We start from the raw sequence: 18,188 nt of genomic DNA on the forward strand, positions 1-18,188 counted from the left end.
CCAGCAACAATTGACTTACTAGACCTATAGTGTCTATACTCTCCCTTAGAATAAACGTTTACCATTTTCCTGATACTAAGATGCAGTCACATAATCTTTTGTGCATATTCCTATATAAATTATTTCTAATTTTAATAAGAAGGACATGACTGTATGGAATATTTGTACATACCTGTCATTATGCAGTATTTATTTTAACGTTGGTGTATTTTTTTTTTTAATTTTCACATGTCTGCACCTCGACTTGTGGTTTAGTCATGTAAATAGCACTATTCCAGTGACCACTGCTGCCCTGTACATAGTATGTTTTAAAAGTAAAGGGAATTCCAGCTGGAAAAAAAAAAAGGGCAGATTAGTCCTGTAATGAACACCAACTAATGTAAAACTCAAATTCATTCTCGTGATGGTATTTAACACTTTAAATAAAACATTTTCTTTGCAGATGTTGTATGCATGGCCTTCTGACTTCTTCCCACACATTCCCAAGCCTGCTACAGCTCATTCCCTGAGCCCGCACATGATTTAAAGACAATGAAATCATCTTTTCCGCCTCTCCATTACAGAAGCAAACCGCTAGTCTTAGCAGATAGCCCTCAGTAGAGCACTTTAAAATGCCAAAGGATTTCGGCTCACATCATTAAAACTGGTTGCTTTTAAAAAAGATTATTGCAGAATTGAGGTGCTTTCTGACGAAATGACTCAGCAACTTACAGATTTAAACGAGTGAGATTTCTGAGTCAGTGTGGCCTCCACTGACAGCAGTCAAAGAGAATCACGCACAGGCTCTGCCATTCCCTGGTTGGAGATGGCGAGGGTGACAGTTGGCACTATGCTATGTGTTTCCACTGATGTGTCAGTTCAACTTTGTGGGGGACTGGGGTGGGGTGCATTTTCAGTTGGGGACACACACGTGGTAACCTGACATGGAGCAACTGATATATAACAACCTGTCCAAAGACTGGCTTCTATTGAGTGAGTATGAGTGGAGGAGAGGGTCTCTCCATACCCTTCTAGGGTGGTTCCTCAAACTGCGAGAAGGAACCCCAGCAGAGTTCCAGTGGAAGTCCTCCCCGGCTCTAAATTTAAGAGCGAGTTTGATTAATTAGAAATCCAACTGAAATCCAAACCTAGTTCTCTCTCCATTCCTTGAACCAGCCATTTCTTTCATTTCCAAGGACTCGATTCCAGCCCAGTCCCCCATATCTATCCCATATTTTCACGATTTAATATATACTCTCTGCTCTAGCAAGCTATTTGCTGTTCATACACTCCTAAAAATCTCCTTGCCTTTTTTATATGCCCTCTCCTGAAAAGCCCTTCTACTTTCTCAGAAGTGATCCATGTTAGTCCCTTCCTGCAATTCCTGGCTCAGGACTGAGCTCTCCTGTAGCAGTTCCTGACTAAACCCTAACCACATGGCTGCATCGACGCCAACACCTTCACCTTCCCAGGAACTCCAGACACAGAGGGTCCACAAGCAAAGATGAAGGACATGATGGTCACTATCATGGGGGCTGTGGGAGAATTGGCCAAGAAATCACCAAAGCTGTCTGTACTGACTTAGCCTTTAACATTCTTGGCATAAAAATCACATTCTCTGCATGTTTGTCTCCACTCACACAGCTCATGATGCCTCAATATCCTCTAGCATCCATGGACTGAATGAACAGAAGTTCATACATCCACCTTTGGTTTGTGAAATGTGTATTGAGAAGCAGTGTGTAAAAGGGAATAAAAAACAAAAAAAAACAACCTACGGCACTCAAATTCTTCATATGACTTAAGTCACTTAGTCTCTCTGGCAATCATTTCTTCACCTGGGAAATAAGGAGTTTGAGTTAAACATTCTTCCATCATTAAATCAACACTTTGACTAACTTATAATCTCCTTCAAGGAAGGAACCATATATGGGTTTTCCCCCCTCTTTTGTATCCTCAGTGATAAGAACAATGCTGGACACATAGATGTTCCATAAATATCGCCAAATTAATGAATATTTAGTCCTTGCTATTTTGAGACACTATTTCAGGCATTGCAGTGAACAGAAAAAGCATGGCCCTATCCCCATGGGACTTCCATTCTACTAAGGAAGACACACATTGGGTAAAAAATTACAAGTAAGATAACTTTCCAAAGGGGATAAAAGCTATGGGAATATACAGCAGTGTTTTAACCCAGTCAAGAGAGTCGAGGAAGGCTAGTATCTATAAAAATGAACAGGAGTTAAATACAAGGTGATGGTGGCAATGGGAGATGGGAGTTAGGTGAAGAATATTCCAGGCAGAGAGAACAGCAGCTGAGAAATTTGAGGGTAGGGAACTGTAACTCTACCACTTAGTAGTGTGTCTAAAGCAAAGATGAGTTCATACGAAGTGTTTATGAGTGAACAAGTGAATAAACAATACAGATTTCTGTAGCCTAAGCTATTTCTGAACCATTGAGGTTTTCCTTGAGAAGATAGTTTTAACTTAAACTTGATGCGAGGACTATTCATAAATAGTCATTGGTGAGGGATAATCCTCTATTATATTTAAGATGGTTCTCAGAATGCTCCTCAGTCCTAATCCCATTCAATTGTTAGATCTTTGAACATAGGAACCATGGTCTATAGCTCTGTACCCAGCATAGCACCTAGCTCAGCACTAAGCACATTACAGTTGCCCAATACACAGACTAACAGTGAATATCCCTTTCAGATATTCTCGGAAAGATTGTGGTTATCAACTTGGAAGATTCCCGAGTCCTAAAATTTATGTTCATAGTTTGTATACGGTGCAGTTAGAAAGACTTTAAACCTGTGGTGTTCTTAATGCCCGAGCACCAGCTTCCTGCCATTTTGCTTTGAGGTAGGGGACTATTTTGTTTAGTACGCTTCCTTTTCTGATCTATCCATAGTGTTCCCAAGAGACCTGCCATTTTCTAACTAGTCCCATTCTTCTGGCTTCAACTGATGGTGGTATAGGGGGTGCAGACTCCTAAAATGGGTCAGTCTGTACCCTGGCCTGTGAAGATGTGTTATTTTTTGCCTTGATACCAAAGAGGCAGTTCATCTCCAGTGACAGAAACTATTAGATGGGGGAAAAAAAAAAAAGGCCAGGAGCTGTCAGTGGCTATGTTTTCTGATATATGATGGAAATTGGATTAAGAGTCAGCAAAGCCAAAGTGGAGGCATGAACTGAAGAGAGTCCTGCAGGTTTCACGTTCCTGGTTCCGTTACGACTGAGGATCGGCTGCATCTTTGCTCTTCCAAGAGAGCCCATACATTCAAGCTCTGGTTAGTTGGGTGCCTGCTATATGAAGTCACAAGTCCTAATTAATACATTTGGCCAAGGACAAGGCTGATGGAATCATAGAACCTTGAAGGAGCCTTTGAGGTTACCTAGGACAATCTCATAGCGTTAAGAGAAACCCTAAAAGGTGGCCATCAAACCTCTGCTTGCAAGTGGCTGGAGAGATAAATTCGGGAATATAGCTCGTTCCATGGTCTCTAGCAGACTCTCCTTTCTAGCACCTAACCTAAATCTCCCTTCTGGAATTTTGCACTTCCTGGGCTCAGTGTTACCAAGTCCAAGCTCATACTGCTCACCACACAACAGGCCATCTAATCAAGAGATGAGTTGTTGGGGCAAGGAATAGCGAAAAGCTGGCAGACCAAGAAGATGGTGAACTTGTGCCCCAAAGAACCATCGTGCCTGAGTTAGAACTCAGGCTTCTTTTATACTAAAAGAGGAGGGAGTAAAGTCAAACATTTCCTGGTTCTGGTCCACCTCCATAGGGGATGTGTTAATTTCTTCCTGCCTGCAGTCATTCACAGGTGGGCCTGGTCAGGATGTTTCCTGTGAGCTAAACAAAGGTTTATTTTAGCTTAATGCTCATTACCTGGGAGACAGGGTTCCCAGAGATGGGCCACTATGTATAACCTAAGCTTATAGGCAACATACTTATAGTGATTAACTTGTAATAAAATACAAAGGTTCTTTCCTATTACAATTCCTGACTGCCAATGTCCACTCCACCAACTTGTGCGAAAAGGACGAGGACCACTCTGGCTACTTCCGGAGGTGACAAACATTCCTTAGAATATTTAGTCTGTCCTTTTATATATCTACAACTATCTGAACCTGATGAAGCCCGTTAGCACTTTGTTGTCTAATTTGTAATTGAACTTGGGTGTTTTGGTTCCAGTTCTTAGTACATATACTAAATTCCTGTGCTATTTATTTAGACAAAAATAAACAACTTGGTTGACCCTTCTCCAGCTACAATGAAATTCCCATCTACTTCAGTTAGATAGGCAGACCTGTTGGAGGCAAACTCATGAACAGAGATTAGTATAGTGCCCAAAGTTTCAACATCATTGGCAACTGCTAGGTCTTTTAAAGCATCTATACATTCTATCACCTGGGCAGACACCTGGAATGGCCTACCATTCAGTGTTTCAAAGGGACTTAATTTAAGCCTGCTACTGGGAGCCACTGATTCATAGCAGGGCAACTGGCAAGGCCTTATCTCAAGTTAAATTAGTATCCATTTTCTCAGTTTTTCCTATTGTGGTCTCCAGGATGAATGTAATTCCAATGCCTTAATCCAAATCAGGGGATAATTTCCTTAAGGAGGGCTTTAACCAATTAAAAGATACTGATTTTAAAAACGAATAACTTAAAACTGCCACACACAAAACAAATGGTCCACAAAAAATTCTCCTTTTTCTGAAGGTTTTACGATGAATTGTTGTTATTAACTAGTCTTTTACTATGAAACTTAAATGGCCAGTTGAGACCAACTGTTCTGAGACCATCTTTGACCACTGATTAAGACTGGGGTGGCGGATATAATATTCATTTAACCTTCTGAGCTTTCTGGGCCGACTTGGTGACCTTGCCAGCTCCAACTGCCTTCTTGTCCACTGCTTTGATAACACCTATAGCAACCGTCTGTCTCATGTCACCACCAGCAAAGTGGTCCACAGCAGGGTAGTCAGAGAAGGTCTCAACACAGTGGACTTGCCAGGAACCATATCAACATCACAAGAATTTGGGGCCATCTTCCAGCTTTTTCCCAGAATCATGATCAGTCTTCTCCTTCATCCCAGCAAACTTGCAGCTCATTCCCCACTGGCAATTCTACCCAGGGCTCCGGGTGTGGGGAATTAGGCACCAAGTCCAAGGGAGCCCCAGGCCTCTCCATTCATCAGAGTGTTCCTCTCTTTCTACCATGTGAGAGGCTCCCGTCTTACTGTGTTTCTTCTCATGATTCAGCCTAGGGCAATCTGTTTTCCAATGTTCTTCCTCCTTACAGTAAGGACATTGCTCCTTACTGTCGTGGCTTACCTCCCTTTGGGTTACTCGCTTTCCTGGAATCCAATGCCACGGCCGAAAAATGGCATTTCGTTTTGCATCATCTTTCTTGTTTTTCCCTATTGAACACTTTAAAAGCAGCAACCACAGCTGAGTGCCAGGGGCCGCGTGACTTAGGAAGCAGGGCTGAAATCTCTCCCAGCGACTGCGTGAGCCACAGTTTAACACCTGTGCCACCAGCTTTGTAAATTCAGCGCCTGTGGGACATCCAAACGCACAACGGGTGCTTCTGCCACTGGGACAGGTCTGGCCTTAGCAGCTGTGGGCTGGACTGTGCGGGCACGTGCACATGGGGGCTTGGCCAGGGTCTGGGCTGCCTCCATAGCCTTCCACATTGGGTCCAGGCACGCAACTGCTGTGGTCCTAAAGCCTGACTTCAGTGGATCTGTGCTGGTGGCCTTGTGAAAACGACGCCTGAGGGACACTAGGGCCGAGTGCTGGCATTCCCAAGGTTGAGGGTGGGGCCAAGGGCAGTGCAAACAACAATGTACTTGGTGAGCCTGCACAACAGATAAGAAGGTGACACAACAGCGCACACTCACTGGTCAACAGCTCCAGCGGAGGAATACCCAGGGGCTCCTTTCCAGTGGGTACACTCCAGTCCTGCCTATCTCATACTGAAGCTCAGAAACACGGCTCAGAAATGGATTGGGGGCTTCTACTCCAACAACTAGGGAGCAGACCCTGCCCCTGACAGGGCAGTGACAGTGACAGGGCAGTGACAACCACAGAGCAAAAAGGAGGCCCCACTCAATATCCAGTGCAGGTTCTGGTCACCAAAATACCAGTCACACCTCCTATTAAGGGCATAATGGCCAGCATACACTGAGGAAAGGGGCAGCAGGCATCCATGCTAAAAACAGCCCTCGCACCAAAAACTATTAAACTCACGCAGGCTACACAGGGATACTCCCACATAAAAATAACCCTCCAAGACCACAGTAGTTAATTATTTCTCCTAAACTCACAGAGTAGGAGAAGTATAAGGGGAAAAAATGAAGAAGCAGAGGAACCACACTCAATTGAAAGATCAAGAGAATTTCCCTGAAGGAACAAACAGTGAAACAAACCTCTTCAGTCTAATAGACACCGAGTTCACAAAGGAGGTAATGAAAATACGGAAGGAATTAAGAAAGGCTATTGACAGAAATGCAGATTACTGTAAAAACAAACAAACAAACTAGAAACTATAAAGAGAAGCCAAGAAAAATTAGAAAATTCATTCGCAGAGACAAAAGCTGACCTAAAGGCAATGAATAGCATGAGGAATAATGCAGAACGAATAAATGATCTGGAAGATAGGATAATGAAAATCACCCAATTAGAACAGCAGACAGATACCCAAATGAAAAAAAAAATGAAAGAACATAAGAGACCTATGGGATAATACAAAGCATGCCAATCTATGCATAATAGGAATCCCAGAAGGAGAAGACAAAAGGGGATTGAAAATGTATTTGAAGAAATTATGGCTAAAACATCCCAAACCTAAAGAAGGAAACAGATATCCAGGTACAGGAAGCACAGAGGGTTCCACATAAGATAAACTCAAACAGATCTACACCAAGATATAGTATAATTAAGTTGGCAAATATTAAAGAGAGGATTCTAAAGGCAGCAAGGGAAAAACAAAGAGTTAATTACAAGGGAACCCCCATAAGGCAATCAGCTGATTTCTCTATAGAAACATTGCAGGCCTGAAGGGAGTAGCAAGACATATTCAAAGTCCTGAGGGAAAAATCTGCAACCTAGAATGTTCTACCCAGCAAGATCTTCATTTAGAAGGAGAAAGAATTTCTCAGACAAGCAAAAATTAAAAGAATACAGCAATAAAAAACATATTCTAAAGGAAATATTAAAGGTCTTCTCTAAAAAGGAAAGAAGTAAGAATCTATAGGAAAAATCACAATTGGAAAGTAAATCACTTAAATAAGCCAGTAGAGAGATTTTTTTAAAAATCTGTGAAAGAGATGATAACCACAATGAACAGCAAAAGGATGAACATGAAGATATAAAGGGGACAAAGTCATAAAATGTGGGGAAGAAGAGTAAAAAAAAAAAAAATTGTAGAATTTTTTTTTTTCTATAATGTGTTTGAGCCTATATGACTATCAGTCTAAAGCAAGTAGATACAGAAAGGGGTTAATATACTTGAGAAAACAAGGCAACCATAAATCAAAAACATATAATAGATTCCAAAAAAACAAAAAGAAGAGAACATAGGCATAATACAAAAGAAAATCATCAAACCACAAAAGGAAAAAAGAAGAAATACAAAATCAATGGGTAAACAAGGTTTAAAATGGCAATAAATACATATCTATCAATAATTACCTTAAATGTTAATAGACTAAATGCTCCAATCCAAAGACACACAGTGACAGATTGGTTAAAAAAACAAGAGCCGACAATATGCTGCTCCAAGAGACCCACTTTAGGGCAAAGGACACGCATCAATTGAAAGTGAGGGGATGGAAAAAGATATTTCATGCAAACAGAAATGAGGAGAAAGCAGGGGTTGCAATACTCATATCAGACAAAATAGACTTTAAAACAAAGGGCATAAAGAAAGATAAAGAAGGACACTATATAATGCTAAAAGGATCAATACAAGAAGAGAATTTTACACTCGTCAACATATATGCACTTAATATAGGAGCACTGAAATACATAAAACAAATACTAACAGACATAAAGGGAGAAACTGATGGGAAGACAATAATAGTAGGAGACTTTAACACCCCACTCACATCAAAGGACAGATCTTTGAGGCAAAAAATCAGTAAGGCAACAGAGATCCTAAATGATACAATAGAACAGTTAGACTTTATATTTTCAGGACAGTACATCCAAAAAAAGCAGAATACACATTCTTTTCAAGTACACATGGAACATTCTCTAGGATCGACCACATACTAGGCAACAAAACAAGCCTCAAAAAAATTAAGAGTGTAGAAATTATTTCAAGCATCTTTTCTAATCACAATGGTATTAAACAAGAAATCAACCACTGAAAAAGAAACGAGAAAAAAACCCCACTCACATGGAGACTAAACAATATGCTACTAAAAAACAAATAGATCAACGATGAAATCAAAGAAGAAATTTTAAAATATCTTGAGGCAAATGACAATGAAAACGCAACCATATAAAATTTATGGGATGCAGCAAAAGCAGTTCTTAGAGGGAAGTTCATAGTGATACAGGCCTTCCTCAAAAAACAAGAAAAATCTCAAATAAATATCTTAACCTACCACCTAATAGAATTACAAAAAGAAGAGCAAACAAACAAAACCTAAAGACAGCTGAAGGAAAGAAATAAATAAAATAGAGGTTAAAAAAAACACAATAGAAAAAAAATCAATAAAACCAAGAGCTGGGGAGGAGGAACCAAGATGGCGGAATAGAAGGATGTGCTCTCACGCCCTCTTGCGAGAACACCATAATCACAACTAGCTGATGGACAATCATCGAAAGGAAGACACTGGAACTCACCAAAAAAGATATCCCACATCCAAAGACAAAGGACAAGCCACAATGAGACGGTACAAGGGGCGCAATCACAGTAAAAATCAAAGCCCATAACTGGTGGATGGGTGATTCACAGACTGGTGAACACTTATACCACAGAAGTCTACCCACTGGAGTGAACGTTCTGAGCCCCACGTCAGGCTTCCCAATCTGGGGGTCTGGCAATGGGAGGAGGAATTCCTAGAGAATCAAACTTTGAAGCCTAGTGGGAATTGACTGCAGGACTTCGACAGGAGTGGGGGAAACAGAGACTCCACTCTTGGAGGGCACACACAAAGTAGTGTGCGCATCTGGACCCAGGGGAAGGAGCAGTGACCCTGAAAAAGACTGAACCAGACCAACCTGCTAGTGTTGGAGGGTCTCCTGCAGAGGTGGGGGGTGGCTCTGTTTCACCATGTGGAAAAGGACACTGGCAGCAGAAGTTCTGGGACGTACTCCTTGACGTGAGCCCTCCAAGAGTCTCTCATTAGCCCCACAAAAGAGCCCAGGTAGGCTCCAGTGTTGAGTTGCCTCAGGCCAAACAACCAACAGGGAGGGAACCCAGCCCCACCCATCAACAGTCAAGTGGATTAAAGTTTTACTGAGCTCTGCCCAACAGAGCAACAGTCAGCTCTACCCACCACCAGTCCCTCCCATCAAGCCTCTTAGATAGCCCCACACACCAGAGGGTAGACAGCAGAAGCAAGAAGAACTACAATCCTGCAGACTGTGGAACAAAAGCCACATACACAGAAACACAGACAACATGAAAAGGCAGAGAGCTATATACCAGATGAAGGAACAAGATAAAACCCCAGAAAAACAACTAAATGAAGTGGAGATAGGCAACCTTCCAGAAAAAGAATTCAGAATAATGATAGTGAAGATGATCCAGGATCTCGGAAAAACAATGGAGGCAAAGACTGAAAAGATGCAAGAAATGTTAAACAAAGACCTAGAAGAATTAAAGAACAAACAAACAGATGAACAATACAATAACTGAAATGAAAAATACAATAGAAGGAATTGATAGCAGAATAACTGAGGCAGAAGAATGGATAAGTGAGCTGGAAGACAGAATGGTGGAATTCACTGCTGCGAAACAGAATAAAGAAAAAAGAATGAAAAGAAATGAAGAGAGCCTAAGAGACTTCTGGGACAACATTAAATGCAACAACATTTGCATTATAGGGGTCCCAGAAGGAGAAGACAGAGAGAAAGGACCAGAGAAAATATTTGAAGAGACTAAAGTTGAAAACTTCCCTAACATGTGAAAGGAAATATCCACCCAAGTGCAGGAAGTGCAGTGAGTCCCATACAGGATAAACCCAAGGAAAAACACACCAAGACACATAGTAATCAAATTGACAAAAATTAAAGACAAAGAAAAATTATTGAAAGCAGCAAGGGAAAAATGACAAATAACATACAAGGGACCTCCCATAAGGTTAACAGCTGATTTCTCAGCAGAAACTTTAAAAGCCAGAAGGAATTGGCATGATACACTTAAAGTGATGAAAGGGAAGAACCTACAACCAAGATGCCTCTACCTGGCAAGGATCTCATTCAGATTCAATGGAGAAATCAAAAGCTTTACAGACAAGCAAAAGCTAAGAGACCTCAGCACCACCAAACCAGCTCTACAAAAAATGCTAAAGAAACTTCTCTAAGTGTGAAACACAGGAAAAGAAAAGGACCTACAAAACCAAACCCAAAACAATTAAGAAAATGGTCATAGGAACATACATATCGATAATTACCTTAAATGTGAATGGATTAAATGCTCGAACCAAAAGACACAGGCTTGCTGAATGGATACAAAAACAAGACCCATCTATATGCTGTCTACAAGAGACCCACTTCAGACCTAGGGACACATACAGACTGAAAGTGAGGGGATGGAAAAAGATATTCCATGCAAATGGAAATCAAAAGAAAGCTGGAGTAGCTATACTCATATCAGATAAAATAGACTTTTAAAGAATGTTACAAGAGACAAGGAAGAACACTACATAATGATCAAGGGGTCAATCCAAGAAGAAAATATAACAATTATGAATATATATGCACCCAAGATAGGAGCACCTCAATACATAAGGCAATTGCCAACAGCTATAAAAGAGGAAATTGACAGTAACACAATAATAGTGGGGGACTTAAACACCTCACTTACACCAATGGACAGATCATCCAAAAGGAACATTAATTAGGAAATAGAAGCTTTAAATGACACAATACCAGATAGACTTAATTGATATTTATAGGACATTCCATCCAAAAACAACAGATTACACTTTCTTCTCAAGTGCGCATGGAACATTCTCCAGGATAGATCATATTTTGGGTCACAAATCAAGCCTCAGTAAATTTAAGAAAACTGAAATCATATCAAGCATCTTTTATGACAACAATGCTATGAGATTAAAAATGAATTATAGGGAAAAAACGTAAAAAACACAAACACATAGAGGCTAAACAATACGTTACTAAATAACCAAGAGATCACTGAAGATATCAAAGAGGAAATTAAAAATACCTAGAGAAAAATGACAATGAAAATACGATGATCCAAAACCTATGGGATGCAGCAAAAGCAGTTCTAAGAGGGAAGTTTAGAGCTATACAAGCCCATCTCAAGAAACAAGAAAAATCAAAAATAAACAATCTAACCTTACACCTAAAGGAACTAGAGAAAGAAGAACAAGCAAAACCTAAAGTTAGCAGAAGGTAAGAAAACATAAAGATCAGAGCAGAAATAACTGAAATAGAAAAAAGAAAACAATAACAAAGATCAATAAAACTAAAAGCTGGTTCTTTGAGAAGATAAACAAAATTGATAAACCATTAGCCAGACTCATCAAGAAAAAGAGAGAGATGACTCAAATAAATAAGATTAAAAAGGGAAAAGGAGAAGTTACAACAGACACTGCAGAAATACAAAGAATCCTAACAGATTACTACAAGCAACTATATGACAATAAAATGGACATGGGAGAAATGGACAAATTCTTAGAAAGGTGTAACCTTCCAAGGCTGAACCAGGAAGAAACAGAAAAAATGAACAGACCAATCGCAAGCACTAAAATTGAAACTGTGATTAAAAATCTTCCAACAAACAAAAGCCTAGAACCAGATGGCTTCACAGGCGAATTCTATCAAACATTTAGAGAAGCGCTAATGCCTATCCTTCTCAAACTCTTCCAAAATATAGCAGAGGGAGGAACACTCCCAAACTCATTCTACAAGGCCACCATCACCCTGATACCAAAACCAGACAAGGATGTCACAAAGAATGAAAACTACACGCCCAAATCACTGATGAACATAGATGCAAAAATCCTCAACAAAATACTAGCAAACAGAATCCAACACCACATTCAAAGGATCATACACCATGATCAAGTGGGGTTTATTCCAGGAATGCAAGGATTCTTCAACATAAGCAAATCAATCAACGTGATACACCATATTAACACATTGAAGGGGAAAAACCATATGATCATCTCAATAGATGCAAAGAAAGCAATCGATAAAATTCAAAACCCGTTTATGGGAAAAACGCTTCAGAAGGTAGGCATAGAGGGAACTCTCCTCAACATAATAAAGGCCATATATAACAAACGCACAGCCAACATCATCCTCAATGGTGAAAAACTGAAAGCATTTCCACTAAGATCAGGCACAAGACAAGGTTGCCCACTCTCACCACTCTTATTCAACATAATTTTGGAAGTTTTAGACACAGCAATCAGAGAAGAAGACTAAATAAAAGGAATCCAAATCGGAAAGGAAGAAAAAGCTGTCACTGTTTGCAGATGATATGATACTATACAGAGAGAATCCTAAAGATGCTATCAGAAAACTACTAGAGCTAATCAATGAATTTGGTAAAGTAGCAGGATACAAATTTAATGCACAGAAATCTCTGGCATTCCTATACACTAATGATGAAAAATCTAAAAGTGAAATCAAGAAAACACTCCCATTTACCATTGCAACAAAAAGCATAAAATATCTAGGAATAAACCTACCTAAGGAGACAAAAGACCTGTATGCAGAAAATTGTAAGACACTGATGAAAGAAATTAAAGATGATACAAATAGATGGAGAGATATGCCATGTTCTTGGCTTGGAAGAATCGACATTGTGAAAATGACTCTACTACCCAAAGTAATCCACAGATTCAATGCAATCCCAAGCAAACGACCACTGGCATTTTTCAGAGAACTAGAAGAAAATATTTCACAATTTGTATGGAAACACAAAAGACCCCGAATAGCCAAAGCAATCTTGAGAATGAAAAACACAGCTGGAGGAATCAGGCTCCCTGACTTCAGACTATACTACAAAGGTACAGTAATCAAGACAGTATGGTACTCACAAAAACAAATATAGATCAATGGAATAGGATAGAAAGCCCAGAGATAAACCCACACACATATGGTCACCTTATCTTTGATAAAGGAGGCAGGAAGGTACAGTGGAGAAAGCACAGCCTCTTCAATAAGTGGTACTGGGAAAACTGGACAGGTACATTTAAAAGTATGATTTTAGAACAGTCACTAACACCATACACAAAAATAAGCTCAAAATGGATTAAAGACCTAAATGTAAAGCCAGAAACTATCAAACTCATAGCAGAAAACATAGGCAGAATACTCTATGACATAAATCACGGCAAGATACTTTTTGACCCACCTCCTAGAGAAATGGAAAGAAAAAAGTAAACAAATGAGACCTAATGAAATTTAAAAGCTTTTGCACAGCAAAGGAAACCATAAACAAGACAAAAAGACATCCCTCAGAATGTGACAAAATATTTGCAAATGAAGCAACTGACAAAGGATTCATCTCCAAAATTTGCAAGCAGCTCATGCAGCTAAACAACAAAACAACAAACAACCCAATCCAAAAATGGGCAGAAGACCTAATAGACATTTCTCCAAAGAAGATATACAGATTGCCAACAAACACACGAAAGAATGCTCAATATCATTAATCATTAGAGAAATGCAAGTCAAAGCTACAATGAGGTATCATCTCACACCGGTCAGAATGGCCATCATCAAAAAATCTAGAAACAACAAATGCTGGAGAGGGTGTGGAGAAAAGGGAACACTCTTGCACTGCTGGTGGGAATGTGAATTGGTACAGCCACTATGGAGAACAGTATGGAGGTTCCTTAAAAACTACAGATCAAACTACCATATGACCCAGCAATCCCACTACTGGGCATATACCCAGAGAAAACCATAATTCAAAAAGAGTCATGTACCAAAATATTCATTGCAGCTCTATTTACAATAGCCAGGACATGGAAACAAACTACATGTCCATCATCAGATGAATGGATAAAAAAGATGTGGCACATATATACAATGGAATATTACTCAGCCACAAAAAGAAACGACATTGAGTTATTTGTAGTGAGGTGAATGGACCTAGCATCTGTCATACAGAGTGAAGTAAGTCAGAAAGAAAAAGACAACTACCGTATGCTAACACATATATATGAAATCTAGGGGAAAACAATGTCATGAAGAACCCAGGGGTAGGATGGGAATAAAGACACGGACCTATTAGAGAATGCACTTCAGGATATGGGAAGGGGGAAAGCTAAGCTGTGAAAAAGTGAGAGAGTGGCATGGACATATATACACTACCAAACGTAAAATAGATAGCTAGTGGGAAGCAGCCCCATAGCACAGGGAGATCAGCTCGGTGCTTTGAGACCACCTGGATGGGTGGGATAGGGAGGGTGGGAGGGAGGGAGACGCAAGAGGGAGGAGATATGGGAACATATGTGTATGTATAACTGCTTCACTTTGTTATACAGCAGAAACTAGCACACCATTGTAAAGCAATTATACTCCAATAAAGATGTAAAAAAAAACAAAACAAGACCCATATATATGCTGTCTACAAGAGACCCACTTCAGACCTAGGGACACATACAGACTGAAAGTGAGGGGATGGAAAAAGTTATTCCATGCAAATGGAAACCAAAAGAAAGCTGGAGTAGCTATTCTCATATCAGACAAAATAGACTTTAAAATAATGACTGTTACAAGAGACAAAGAAGGACACTACATAGCATTAAGGGATTGATCCAAGAAGACGATATAACAATTGTAAATATTTATGCACCCAACATAGGAGCACCTCAATACATAAGGTAATTACTAACAGACATAAAAGGGGAAATCGACAGTAACACTTTCATAGTAGGGGACATTAACACCCCACCTTCACCAATGGACAGATCATCCAAAATGAAAATAAATGAGGAAACACAAGCTTTAAATGATACATTAAACAAGATGGACTTAATTGATATTTATAGGACATTCCATCCAAAAACAACAGGATACATATTTATCTCAAGTGCTCATGGAACATTCTCCAGGATAGATCATACCTTGGGTCACAAATCAAGCTTTGGTAAATTTAAGAAAATTGAAATTGTATCAAGTATCTTTTCTGACCACAACGCTATGAGACTAGATATCAATTACAGGAAAAGATCTGTAAAAAATAGAAACACATAGAGGCTAAACTATACACTACTTAATAACAAAGCGAACACTGCACAAATCAAAGAGAGGAAATCAAAAATACCTGGAAACAAATGACAATGGAGACACGATGACCCAAAACCTATGGGATGCAGCAAAAGCAGTTCTAAGAGGGAAGTTTATAGCAATACAATCCTACCTTAAGAAACAGGAAACATCTCGAATAACAACTTAACCTCGCACCTTAAGCAATTAGAGAAAGAAGAACAAAAAAAAGCCAAAGTTAGCAGAAGGAAAGAAATCATAAAGATCAGATCAGAAATAAAAGAGAAAGAAATGAAGGAAACGATAGCAAACATCAAGAAAACTAAAAGGTGGTTCTTTGAGAAGATAAACAAAATTGAAAAACCATTAGCCAGACTCATCAAGAAAAATAGAGAGAAGACTCAAATCAATAGAATTAGAAATGAAAAAGGAGAAGTAACAACTGACCCTGCAGAAATACAAAAGATCATGAGAGATTACTACAAGCAACTATATGACAATAAAATGGACAACCTGGAAGAAATGGACAAATTCTTAGAAATGCACAACCTGCCAAGACTGAATCAGGAAGAAATAGAAAATATGAACAGACCAATCACAAGCACTGAAATTCAAACTGTGATTCAAAATCTTCCATCAATCAAAAGCCCAGGACCACATGGCTTCACAGGCAAATTCTATCAAACATTTAGAGAAGCACTAACGCCTATCCTTCTCAAACTCTTCCAAAATATAGCAGAGGGATGAACACTCCCAAACTCATTCTACGAGGCCACCATCACCCTGATACCAAAACCAGACAAGGATGTCACAAAGAAAGAAAACTACAGGCCAATATCACTGATGAACATAGATGCAAAAATCCTCAACAAAATACTAGCAAACAGAATCCAACAGCACATTAAAAAGATCATACACCATGATCAAGTGGGGTTTATTCCAGGAATACCAGGATTCTTCAACATAAGCAAATCAATCAACGTGATACACCATATTAACACATTGAAGGGGGAAAACCATATGATATCTCAATCGATGCAGAGAAAGCAACCGACAAAATTCAACACCCGTTTATGGTAAGAATGCTTCAGAAAGCAGGCATAGAGGGAACTTTCCTCAACATAATAAGGCCATATATGACAAACCCACAGCCAGCATCATCCTCAATGGTGAAAAACTGAAAGCATTTCCACTAAGATCAGGAACAAGACTAGGTTGCCCACTCTCACCACTCTTATTCAACATAGTTTTGGAAGTTTTAGACACAGCAATCAGAGAAGAAGGCTAAATAAAAGGAATGCAAATCGGAAAGGAAAAAAAAACTGTCACTGTTTGCAGATCATATGATACTATACATAGAGAATCCTAAAGATGCTACCAGAAAACTACTAGAGCTAATCAATGAATTTGGTAAAGTAGCAGGATACAAATTTAATGCACAGAAATCTCTGGCATTCCTATACACTAATGATGAAAAATCTAAAAGTGAAATCAAGAAAACACTCCCATTTACCACTGCAACATAAAGGATAAAATATCTAGTAATAAACCTACCTAAAGAGACAAAAGACCTGTATGCAGAAAATTATAAGACACTGATGAAAGAAATTAAAGATGATACAAATAGATGGAGAGATATACCATGTTCTTGGCTTGGAAGAATCAACATTGTGAAAACGACTCTACTACCCAAAGCAATCTACCAATTCAATGCAATCCCTATTAAACTACCACTGGCATTTTTCACAGAACTAGTACAAAAAAATTCACAATTTGTATGGAAACCCAAAAGACCCAAAATAGCCAAAGCAATCTTGAGAACGAAAAACAGAGCTGGAGGAATCAGGCTTCCTGACTTCAGACTATACTACGAAGTTGCAGTAATCAAGGCAGTATGGTACTGGCAGAAAAAAGGAATATACGTCACTGGAACAGGAGAGAAAGCCCATAGATAAACCCACACACATATGGTCACCTTATCTTTGATAAAGGAGGCAGGAATGTACAGTGGTGAAAGGACAGCCTCTTCAGTAAGTGGTGCTGGGAAAACTGGAGCGGTACGTATAAAAGCATGAGATTAGAACACTCCCTAAGACCACACACAAAAATAAGATCAAAATGCATTAAAGACCTAAATCTAAGGCCAGAAACTATCAAACTCTTAGAGGAAAACATAGGCAGAACACTCTATAACATAAATCACAGCAAGATACTTTTTGACCCACCTCCTAGAGAAATGGAAAGAAAAACAAAAATAAACAAATGGGACCTAATGAAACTTCAAAGCTTTTGCACAGCAAAGGAAACCATAAACAAGACGAAAAGACAACCCTCAGAATGGGAGAAAGTATTTGCAAATGAAGCAACGGACAAAGGATTAATCTCCAAAATTTACAAGCAGCTCATGCAGCTCAATAACAAAAAAACAAACAACCCAATCCAAAAATGGGTAGAAGACCTAAATAGACATTTCTCCAAAGAAGATATACAGATTGCCAACAAACACACGAAAGAATGCTCAACATCATTAATCATTAGAGAAATGCAAATCTAAACTACAATGAGATGTCATCTCACACTGGTCAGAATGGCCATCCTCAAAAAATCTAGAAACAATAAATGCTGGAGAGGGTGTGGAGAAAAGGGAACACTCTTGCACTGCTGGTGGGAATGTGAATTGGTGCAGCCACTATGGAGAACAGTATGGAGGTTCCTTAAAAACTACAGATAAAACTACCATATGACCCAGCAATCCCACT

At 39.3% G+C, this 18,188-nt stretch overlaps 1 protein-coding gene across 3 annotated transcripts in view; it reads right to left on the reverse strand.

Annotated features, from left to right (window-relative positions):
- LOC117308665 (dihydropyrimidinase) overlaps nucleotides 1-18,188 on the reverse strand; it is a 234,092-nt gene that overhangs the window by 9,041 nt on the left and 206,863 nt on the right. For all 3 annotated transcript variants that reach the window (XR_012327301.1, XR_012327302.1, XM_073794654.1), the window contains 2 exons: nucleotides 1,758-1,817; nucleotides 173-330 (listed from right to left, as the gene is read on the reverse strand). The gene's annotated coding sequence lies outside the window, so the exon portion shown is untranslated. The remainder of the gene's footprint in view (nucleotides 1-172; nucleotides 331-1,757; nucleotides 1,818-18,188) is intronic.

The sequence above is a fragment of the Tursiops truncatus genome, chromosome 17 (assembly GCF_011762595.2).
Source record: "Tursiops truncatus isolate mTurTru1 chromosome 17, mTurTru1.mat.Y, whole genome shotgun sequence".
NCBI lineage: Eukaryota > Metazoa > Chordata > Mammalia > Artiodactyla > Delphinidae > Tursiops > Tursiops truncatus.